Source organism: Girardinichthys multiradiatus, chromosome Y (assembly GCF_021462225.1).
Source record: "Girardinichthys multiradiatus isolate DD_20200921_A chromosome Y, DD_fGirMul_XY1, whole genome shotgun sequence".
Taxonomy (NCBI): domain Eukaryota; kingdom Metazoa; phylum Chordata; class Actinopteri; order Cyprinodontiformes; family Goodeidae; genus Girardinichthys; species Girardinichthys multiradiatus.
The window spans coordinates 41,679,153-41,689,406 of record NC_061818.1 but is presented as its reverse complement, the minus strand read 5'-3'; positions in this window follow the sequence as shown (position 1 = coordinate 41,689,406).

Genomic DNA, 10,254 nt, shown 5'->3' with positions numbered 1-10,254 from the left:
GGGGGCGGGTATAAATACAGCTGCACAGCAGCTCCGCTTCATTTCTGCTCTGACCTACGAAGAGACAACATATCCCTGGGGCTCTGCAGATCAGCTCATACGGTGCGCAGAAACCTGAAGAAGACCTGTATAGGTCGAAACGTCGTTTTGAGCGCACCTCTCACACATTGTTAAAAGGAATTTTTTTTAAAAAATTTTTTGGAAAAAAAAAAAAAAAAAAAAAAAAAAAAAAAAAAAAAAAAAAAAAAAAAAAAAAAAAAAAAAAAAAAAAAAAAAAAAAAAAAAAAAAAAAAAATATATAAAATTAAAAAAATATAAAAACGCGAAGAAGTGCATTAACAAAATACGTTTTTTTTCCTTTTGGAAAAGACTGCTTCCCCTTTGGGAAACACTACCTTGGTTTAACACCTTTCATTTAATTTGGCATAACAAATTTTAGTTCATTTACACACATATATATTATTTTTCTTAAAAAAAACAAGCTTTAGTTTACGTATTGTTTCCCCATTTGGGAAACCCTCCCTTAGTTGTTGGTTTTAATAATTTATAAAAACAAAAAAGCTTTAACCCACTTCATGGGAGACGAATGGACTACGGTCCGCTATGGTGGCGGACGACAAAGAGGCCGTCAACCAAACAAAAGTCGTTGGCGCGGGGGACCTGACGGGTTGATGGACAGTGCACCTCCCTTCTCCTACGGGAGGAGGAATCAGTTCCCCTATCCTAACCCTAACCCTAACCCTAACCCTAACCCCTAACCCAGGACTGAACTGGCTAGCTGGCTTAGTGACCCCTGGGCCGTTTCTGAGTTTTCATTCAAGAAGCAGGTCTGAATTCACACCTTTCTGGTAAGTTTTCTCACCTTGTTAAAGTGGTTGTGAACTATTATGGTCCATCAACTGAGCATTCCAGAGGTTATGCGGTGTATGAAACGCTGGAAAAGCTGCTCAAAATTGAACTGGCATCTGGGGTGCCTGGATGGTGACAGTTTGCTGTTGCCATTTTAGGTTGCCCCTCCTGGAGGCTGGCAGGATGGTCACAGTTTGCTGTGGCTGATCCTGTTTGTCCTTTGGGGCCATCAATTTGAGCTCTTTCTACCGCAATTTACAAAATTAAACAGAAAGTGGTGTTTGCCAATCCTCTTGTGAAAATCAGTGATATTCACTCTAAAACCGATTTTCAACTTTAACTATTACACTTGTGCAAAACTGCAGATTGCTATGGTTGTTCCTGTAAACCTCAGTGATGTTCACTCTACAAACCGATTTGCAACTTTAACTATTAACCCTGTGTAAAACTGCAGATTGTTGTGACTATTCCTCATTTTATGCTATTTTCACCAAACTTTAGAGAAACTAAGACAAAGATCTGTGTTATAATGGTGTTTGCCAATCCTCTTGTACAAAACAGTAATGTTCACTCTAAAACCGATTTTCAAACTTAACCGTGTACAAAACTGCAGATTGCTATGACTGTTCCTGAAAATAACAGTGATGTTCACTCTAAAACCGATTTTCAAACTTAACCCGGTACAAAACTGCAGATTGCTATGACTGTTCCTGAAAATAACAGTGATGTTCACTCTAAAACCGATTTTCAAACTTAACCCGGTACAAAACTGCAGATTGCTATGACTGTTCCTGAAAATAACAGTGATGTTCACTCTAAAACCGATCTTCAAACTTAAACCGGTACAAAACTGCAGATTGCTGTGACTGTTCCTGAAAATAACAGTGATGTTCACTCTAAAACCGATCTTCAAACTTAAACCGGTACAAAACTGCAGATTGCTGTGACTGTTCCTGAAAACACAAGTGATGTTCGCTCTACAACCGACCTTCAAATTTACCTGTTAAGATTATGCAAAACCTAATTTATATGACACACACCAAGACTTGATCAATCTTGGCTGGGCCTTCCTCGGGTTAGAGTGTATAGTGATAAATGGCCGAAACACTCAATGACACCCGAGGTCCACTACTGATGATGTGTCTAATCCTTTAATGTTTAATCTCTAACCATTCAATATTTAATATTAAATGTTTACCATTTATGGTTCAACTATAGGCGTTTTTAGCTTAATTTTGCTTCAATCCTGAGCTATTCTTCAATTTCATGTTTTAGACTGCTGTTCTTTTCCTTACTACTGATTTTTCTGTATTTTACACTGTAAAATAGAATCTTTCCACAATTTTAGTTTTTCAGTAACTGTTTTTATCAATTTTTAACTGCATAGTTTATGTTGTACAGCCACAATAGAACATAGTGCTCTTTTCAGTTGACTATAGGGATCATGTACTAGGTACATAACTCACACTTAGCTGTTTTCTCACCTTTGCAATTTGTGACCTTACTGGGTTTGTTAATGGTGATAATATTGATCCAAATACTAGTAATAGTATACTACTCATTGGAAGGAGTTTAGTAATTTTTACTGGTAGGTTTTTCACCCTTTCCTCACCTCTTTTCCCTCAGGTCTTGCCTTGAGGGAGTAGAGGGGGGCAGAGTAACGGCCCGATCCGGCGGGGGAGAATGCAGCCCGTTCAGGCGGTTCTCCCTGACCTCTGTCCTCCTCGACTTACTCTTCTCTTCCCCTTTTCTTTTTTATGTGTAATCCTTAATAATCCCTTGAGTTTCATACCCTTAATGCTTGTTCTTGCCTAACACCTAAATTCACTGGGTGTTTTAATGCCTAAACTTAAAAATTTGGCTTATTGTATTTTGGGCTTGATACCTAAAACCTAAAATTATTGAGTTTATGTTTGATTAATAATTTTTTATATAATATTTAATATATATTTGTTTATATACTTTTTGTCTTTCAATTTATGACCTACCCTGATGTCTTACCCTAAACCTAAGGTTTCAGGGTTATTGCCTAAAACCTAAATTCACTGGGTGTTTTAATGCCTAAACTTAAAAGTTTGGCTTATTGTATTTTGGGGCTTGATGCCTAAAAACCTAAAATTATTGAGTTTGTGTCTGATTAATAATTTTTTATATAATTTTCTTAATATATATTTGTTTATATAGTGATAAATGGCCGAAACACTCAATGACCCAGAGGTCCACTACTGATGATGTGTCTACTCCTTTAATGTTTAATCTCTAACCATTCAATATTTCATATTAAATGTTTACCATTTATGGTTCAACTATAGGCGTTTTTAACTTAATTTTGCTTCAATCCTGAGCTATTCTTCAATTTCATGTTTTCGACTGCTGTTCTTCTTTTCCTCACTACTGATTTTTCTGTATTTTACACTGGGAAATAGAATCTTTCCACAATTTTAGTCTTTCAGTAACCAGCCTTTCAGGACTTATCTTACAGTGGGATTAGGACCTCAGCATTTATTTAGTAAGTTAGCTTGTTTGAAGGAGAGCTTCTACAGCCTTAGCATGTTATACAACTCTGACTTTAGCTCTTTATTATTATTATTATTATTACTATTATTACTACTATTTCCTCTGCTTGGGTGCGGCCAAGGACATGAGAGCTGCGGACGGCGTGCGACGGCCAGTGCATTACCTTTGACTTTCCAGTTTCAACCACTCAGTCGCTGGACGAGTTGGGGAGAGTCACCGAGAGAGAAAAATTGCCTAACCCTAACCCTAACCCTAACCCCTAACCCTAACCCTAACCCCTAACCCCTAACCCTAACCCTAACCCTAACAGACGCTTCCAGATGCCCTTTGTTTCATTTCTCTCACATCCTCCCTTTGTGAGATATAAGCCCTCAAAATTTGGAAATTCCAACATTTGGTGCCCCCTGGTGGTGTCCTGGAAAGTCACAGAGCCACCATTCTTGGATGTCTGCACTTGGGTTACTGAGACCTTTCTAACGACACCTTGTTCAAGTCTCTACTACCACCTATAAGGAAGCCACTAATCTGAGCATCGTCCTCTCCACCCTCTGGCTGACTGAGAAGGCAAAATGAGCCCTGCAACACGCTGAGGAGAAATAACATGAAAATGTATTTTGAGTGTAATCACACTTCAATCACAGCTCAGTCAGCAAAATGTACCTTAAAGGACTGAAACAGATGGTTTTCATATCATCGTTCTGAAATCAATGTAAAACAGTCCATCAGTTCACCTACAATAAAGTTGGGCTAAAAGAATGAAAGAAATACACTTAAAACTGTTTAATATGTAAGTTTAACTAATTTTAATATTTTTTAGTAATTTAATAATTTTCAAGTTGGACCGTAAATTTGAGACAATTTTATCAAAAAATATCAAATTTTAATGTTTTAAAATGTTTTTTGGATCACCAATAAATGCCTGTACTTTATTTTGAAAGTACCTCCAAATTGCAAATTTTTAATGTTTTAGCGCCCCCTAGGTGTAGTACCACATCTTCCAAATTCCCCTTTAATAACTTATTACTTGGAAGAAACAATGGATAGAATGTAATCTGAAAAACGTTTCTGATGCTAGAGCGCCACCTACAGGTTTGTTTTCAATGAAAAGTGTGATAACAGTTGACCTACAATTAAGTTCGGCAAAAAAAAAAATGAAAGAAATACACTTAAAACAGTTTAATATGTAATTTTATTTAATTTGAGTATTTTATATTAATTTCAATATTTTCAAGTTGGACCATAAATTTCAGAAAATTTGGTCAAAAAATACCAAATTTTAATGTTTTAAAATGTATTTTTAATCACCTCCAAATGCCTGCATTTTATTTTGAAAGTACTTCTATATTAATAATTTTTCATGTTTTAGCGCCCCCTACGTGTAGTACCACATATTCCAAATTCCCCTTTAAATAACTTATAACTTGGAAGAAAATATGGATAAATTGTAATCCGGAATTGATTTTTGGTCCTCTAGCGCCCCCTACAGTTTTTAGAATTGGTCCAAGTAACACTTGGAAACTCGCCACCAACTCCCATATGATAGATTGAGTTCCGGGTCCGCAAATTGTATTGTAAATGGATCCGTGGTTTCGCCCATTCATTGTCTATGTGAATCTCCTCACCCTAACCCTAACCCGGTTAAACTTCCCTGATTACTTTTGCCTCTGCCGTTCTCCCTCCCTGTTGGAGGGAGTAAGGGGGAGTCAGGTTTAGCCTAAACCGGCTCAGTTATGGCTGAGGTGCAAACACACCCTCCATTTCTGCTACCTGTGCGACCCCTGTTCTTGTCCAGCAGTTAGGGATATCAATGGCCAACTATGGACTCTAGATGGACAATATTGTCTATTTATTAGTACCCCTATATATAATCCATCCTGAAATGGCCAATACCTAATACCCAGTGGTTATTATTCACTCCCCCTACAGCCCTGCACCACTCCATACCCTAACACCTAACCCGGTTAAACTTTCCTAACCCTAAGTCCACCCGTTTTATTCCAACCACACGAGGTTAATCCAGCCCTAACCCTAAGTCCTAAGCCCTAAACCCACCCTAAACCTTACCAATAGCCCTTTCTATGGCTAAACTCGAACACTAAATAGTTTGTCTTAACCCTAGCCCGACAACCCTGCACCACTCAAACCTTAACGCCTAACCCACTAGACTTCCCTAACCCTAAGTCTATCCACTTTGTGCCAAACCAATCCTGGATTTTACCCTAAAGAATACTAACTTTAATTTCAATCATGGCAACCTGACCACAATTCTGAAAGCAAATATAATGGCAATATTGACCCTAACCCTAAGCCCCGCCCCTTTCCGGGACCCCGCCTTCATTTTCTATAACAACTCGTGCCCTCACTCACTAGTGCAAGCACAAAAAGCAGGTCAATTTTAGCAAGTCCCATTGCTGGGAATGCTCTTGGCCACGCCCACTTTTGTGATCCCGCCCCCAATTGCCTTAACTCGCCCACAGAGCGTCAAAGTATGGGGAGGAACAGGTATGGCCAATCCCATGCTGGGAGGACCCAAATCAATCCCTTCAGGGACTTGCAGAAGCCCAACTCCAATGGGAATACATATAAATGCAATAGCCATCTCTCTCATGGTTTCTATATACCCAGAATGCCTTGGGAGTTTTAACACCGTTTTTGGGCATTTTCACCACTTTTAATCCTTTTTAACCCCCTACAACCATATATTGGCGTGTTCGTCTAATCAAGGGCTTTCCGTTGACATACATATATCCCACCTATAAACCACTTTACAAAACAGTCGAACCAAAAACAAACAGAAATTTCCCATGATGCCGCTGGACTCCATATAATTATAGAATGCAACCATGAGTGAGAGTACTCTATCCCGGAGAGATCTAAAACATTTTTTAATGCCGACCTTCCAGGGAATCGGGAAGATACCTTTTGAGGTAAGCTTCCTCACATGATTATTACTTATCATGTGACTTGATCCTGGGGTCGTGCGGTGTATGGGGCACAGGATCAAGCTTAGCACTCCAGGGGTTGTGCGTTGTATGGAACACTGGAGATGCTGATTCCCTCTACTTGATCCTGGGGTCGTGCGGTGTATGGGGCACAGGATCAAGCCTAGCACTCCAGGGGTTGTGCGTTGTATGGAACACTGGAGTTGCTCGTCCCGGCAAGTGTCCTTCCCGGAGGACGGCCGGACCGTCGCGGCTTGCTGCGGCCGGTCTGGTTCGTTCTCTTGGGGGACACCAGGGCATGGGGGGCCGTAACGACCTAGAGAGGCTTGCTTCTCTGGGGGAGCCCCTCAATCCCCTGAGATGAGACCATTTCTCAACCTTACTTGGGCAGGCTGGAGTAACCTCACGGTGTCAACAACCGGCCTGTTTACCGAACGGTTCTGGGTAAGGAGGTAAGTATGCGGCCCTCCTGCGTTCCACTCTGAAACAGCACGCAGGATGTGGTGGTCCAGGGCGTCAGGACCTTAAACGTGGCCCAGTCTTCTATGAGGGTTAGCCTCGCTCATGCACGGTCCATTTTGCACCTCACACGTCCAATCCAATCCGTCCTCTAAACTGTTGTTCCACTTCAGGGTTCCAGGGTTCCTGGAGAAATCCAGGTCCCCGTTACCTATGGCATTGGGATGGTGGTGGCTTGCTGCTGCCATTCCGATTAGCCTCTAGGTGATAACCCTCACATTGGTGGTTCAACAATTGGGCTCCTTCAAATTGTCATCTCCCTCCAAATTTACATCCCCTAACCCAGCTTAGAGGGTTAGGCCGTGGATGCACTGGACAACCATTCCCTTTGTTTATTCAGATTATTAAAATTTTTACTAACTCACTCAGATAACGTTTTTCAAAGCTCGAGCTTTAGTATATTGTTTATTTTCTATATTAAATTTTACTCCCTGCAGTATCTCATTTTAATTCCAAAATTAGAAGGTCCTATTGAACAATTGTAAACAAAAACCAATTGGTCTTCATGACACACACCAAGGCTTGATCAACCTTGGCTGGGCCTTCCTCGGGTAGGGTGTCTAGTGATAATGGCCGAAACACCCAATTATCCCGGGGTCCACTACTGATGATGTGTCTCAAATTTCTATTTTAGTTCAAATTTTACTTTAATTTTAGTTTTACATTTAATTATCCCTTTTAACTTACAATCTCTAAGATCAGAATTAAATCTATATTTCTGTTTCATTCGATTTTTAAGCCAAATTTTTAACGTTCCCATTAGCTTAACTAAGTTTTTATTCCCTCCCAAACATTTTACCTACAACCTCCTGCATTGGGGTTGTGGGCGGGGGTGTGGGGACATGGGTAGAGTGGTGGTGGGGGTCCTGGGTCGGTTTGATTTGTCATTTGGGGAAGAAACTCGTCGTGGCTCCATTCTGTGACCGGTTGTCCTTGGACTACTGTGGGTTCCTAGCCGGATTGAATTGCGGCGTAGGGGGTTCATCCGAGCCCCTTGCTTAGCTTCTTTCCGGTATTGGGTTTTCATGGTGGCTCGGGGATGCCGGCCAGTTTGGTTGCCTGCGGTGGGATTGAAACTTGTTGTGGCTTCATTCCGTGGCCGGGTTTCCTTTGTCTGCTATGGGATTCTTGCCGGTCTGTGTGCGGTGCGAAGAGTCTGTTAGGACCCTTTGTTAGCTGCATTCCGGTATTGTTTTCCTTTGGTGGATGAGGGATCCCGGCCGGGGTTGTTGCTATACGACGGGCGGAGACCTATCGCTGCCACTTTCCGATGTTGGGTTTCCTTCGGTGGCTGGGGGATCCTTGCCGGCTTGGGTGTAGCCAAGGGGGCTTAATCGAGCCCCCTGTTGGCCCCATTCCGGTACGGGGTTTATCCAGCGGCTGTGGTTCCCAACTGGTCTGCTTGGCTTTGCGGCGGGTGGAGGCCCCTCCTGGCTTCATCCGATTCCTGGAATTACCTGCACGATCTTTGCCTGGTTCCTGGGCCCTTGCTCGCTCCCTGATGTGGTATTAGGATTGTGTTATTGTGTACCTTCCACCTGGGTCTAACATACGGAGATGAGCTCTTGAGGGACATGCGTCGGCCCGTGCCTTGCCTTTGACTCCCTACACCAAACTTTTTTGGTCATTAGACTGAATTAGGGGGATGTCATCGTGACACTAAACTCACCCTAACCCTAACTCTTTTAGTACTGTTTGTATTTGCAGGTCCACAGTTTGAAGTAAAAAAATATATTTTAGTATGAGTGTTGTTACCAACGTTTACCAGTAGATGGAGGCATTGGATTATTTTTGGACCTATATCCTCTCTAACACAAGGGGAGCTCCTCAAGTGTTGTTGGATAAGGAGTGCTATGTCTGTTTTAACTTACAGACCTTTTTATTTTTATTTTATTATTATATAATTCACATTCTACGTGTGTGTGTATATATATACATATATTTGGGAACACTGTACATCTAATTTTTCTATACATTTCACGGCCATATGACCACTGTATGAGCAATTAGTGACTTAAACTCAATACTGTATGTTTTCCTGTATTACTCTTGGATTTCTTTTGTATATATGGAGTCTGTAGTATGGGAATGCTGACTGGAAAGGAGACTTTGCTGTGTGTAAACGTATAGTTTGCATTTATTAAGTGCCGGGCGCTCAGATGGACAGCAGAGGGAGCATGGACTGTGAAGCATTAACCACTCCCTAAGCGCTGGATTGGCACTCTTTAATTGCATCATTACGCACAGGTGCAATGAGAGCCTCTTAACCGTAGGCCTACGGCTGAGGCGCCCTTTTGGAATCTGCCTTCAAGCTACTCTAAGCTCGACTGAATCTCTGGTGAGAAACGGCATCTTTCTTACAGCAAGCAGCCTGAAGAAGGTTCTTTATGAACCGAAACGTCGCGAACGCTTGCTGTTTTGTATATTTGTAAATTTTGTTAATAGTTTTTTATTAAAAGTGCCGAATGGCAAAAATTTAAGTTCCGGTTTTACTTCGTTTTATTTTTTAATACTTTAGCACTAGCTACCTGCTTAGTATAGTCAGTTTGCACCTGTTTTCAAACACCTAACCATCATCACCATGACGTGGCGAGACTACGGAGAGGAAGAGGACGGCTGGACCTGGGTGTCATACCGCAGAGGCCGCCAACGCAACTGGACGCGACCGGAGGAGAACCACAACGCAAACAGGTGGGGACAGAGAAACCGAAGCCGGTCCTGGCGAGCATCCCCCCAATATGAACGCAGATCATATGCGTCAGTTACCCGGTCACGAGTCACTACAGACCAGCCATCGCAGTATGTGAGGAACCGCAGCAGAGGCACCGGTAATCAGCAGCGACAACCCCGCCCCTCCCTCCGGGCGCAACAGTTTCGCACAACAAACGCACCATCTCAACGGTACGTACGACCACACCCGACCCAACGCTCCAACATGCCACATAAACCACCGCAGTCTGATGACCCGAACTTTGGTGACAAAGTCAGATCCTGGCACAGACTAATTAAAGCTCAGCATCACCTTGAGAATGTATCTGATCTTTATAATGATCCGCCAGCCATTAAACGGATCACTGCACACTTAGCTGAAGTAATAAAACCAGCCCATTCTAATGACAGAACCAGACTCTTAATAGACGGCAATGCCAGAAATTGGGCTCATAACACTATGATCATCCTCAGAGAACATTATGATGACACCATTAAACTTGAAAAACATAGATTGCTACAGTTTGGTGAGGAAGATCTTCTGGCTCCATTTGAAATAGCTACAAAATGGGCCAGACGAGCGTTGGGCAAAAGACTTAAAACTGAGACATTGGAGCGGGCCCAACTTAGATTGCTGGAGGAGACTCCCTCCACCCCGGGCTCGTCCTCATCCTCTTCTTCCTCCTCATCATCCCCCTCGGCACCTGCCATTCGACGG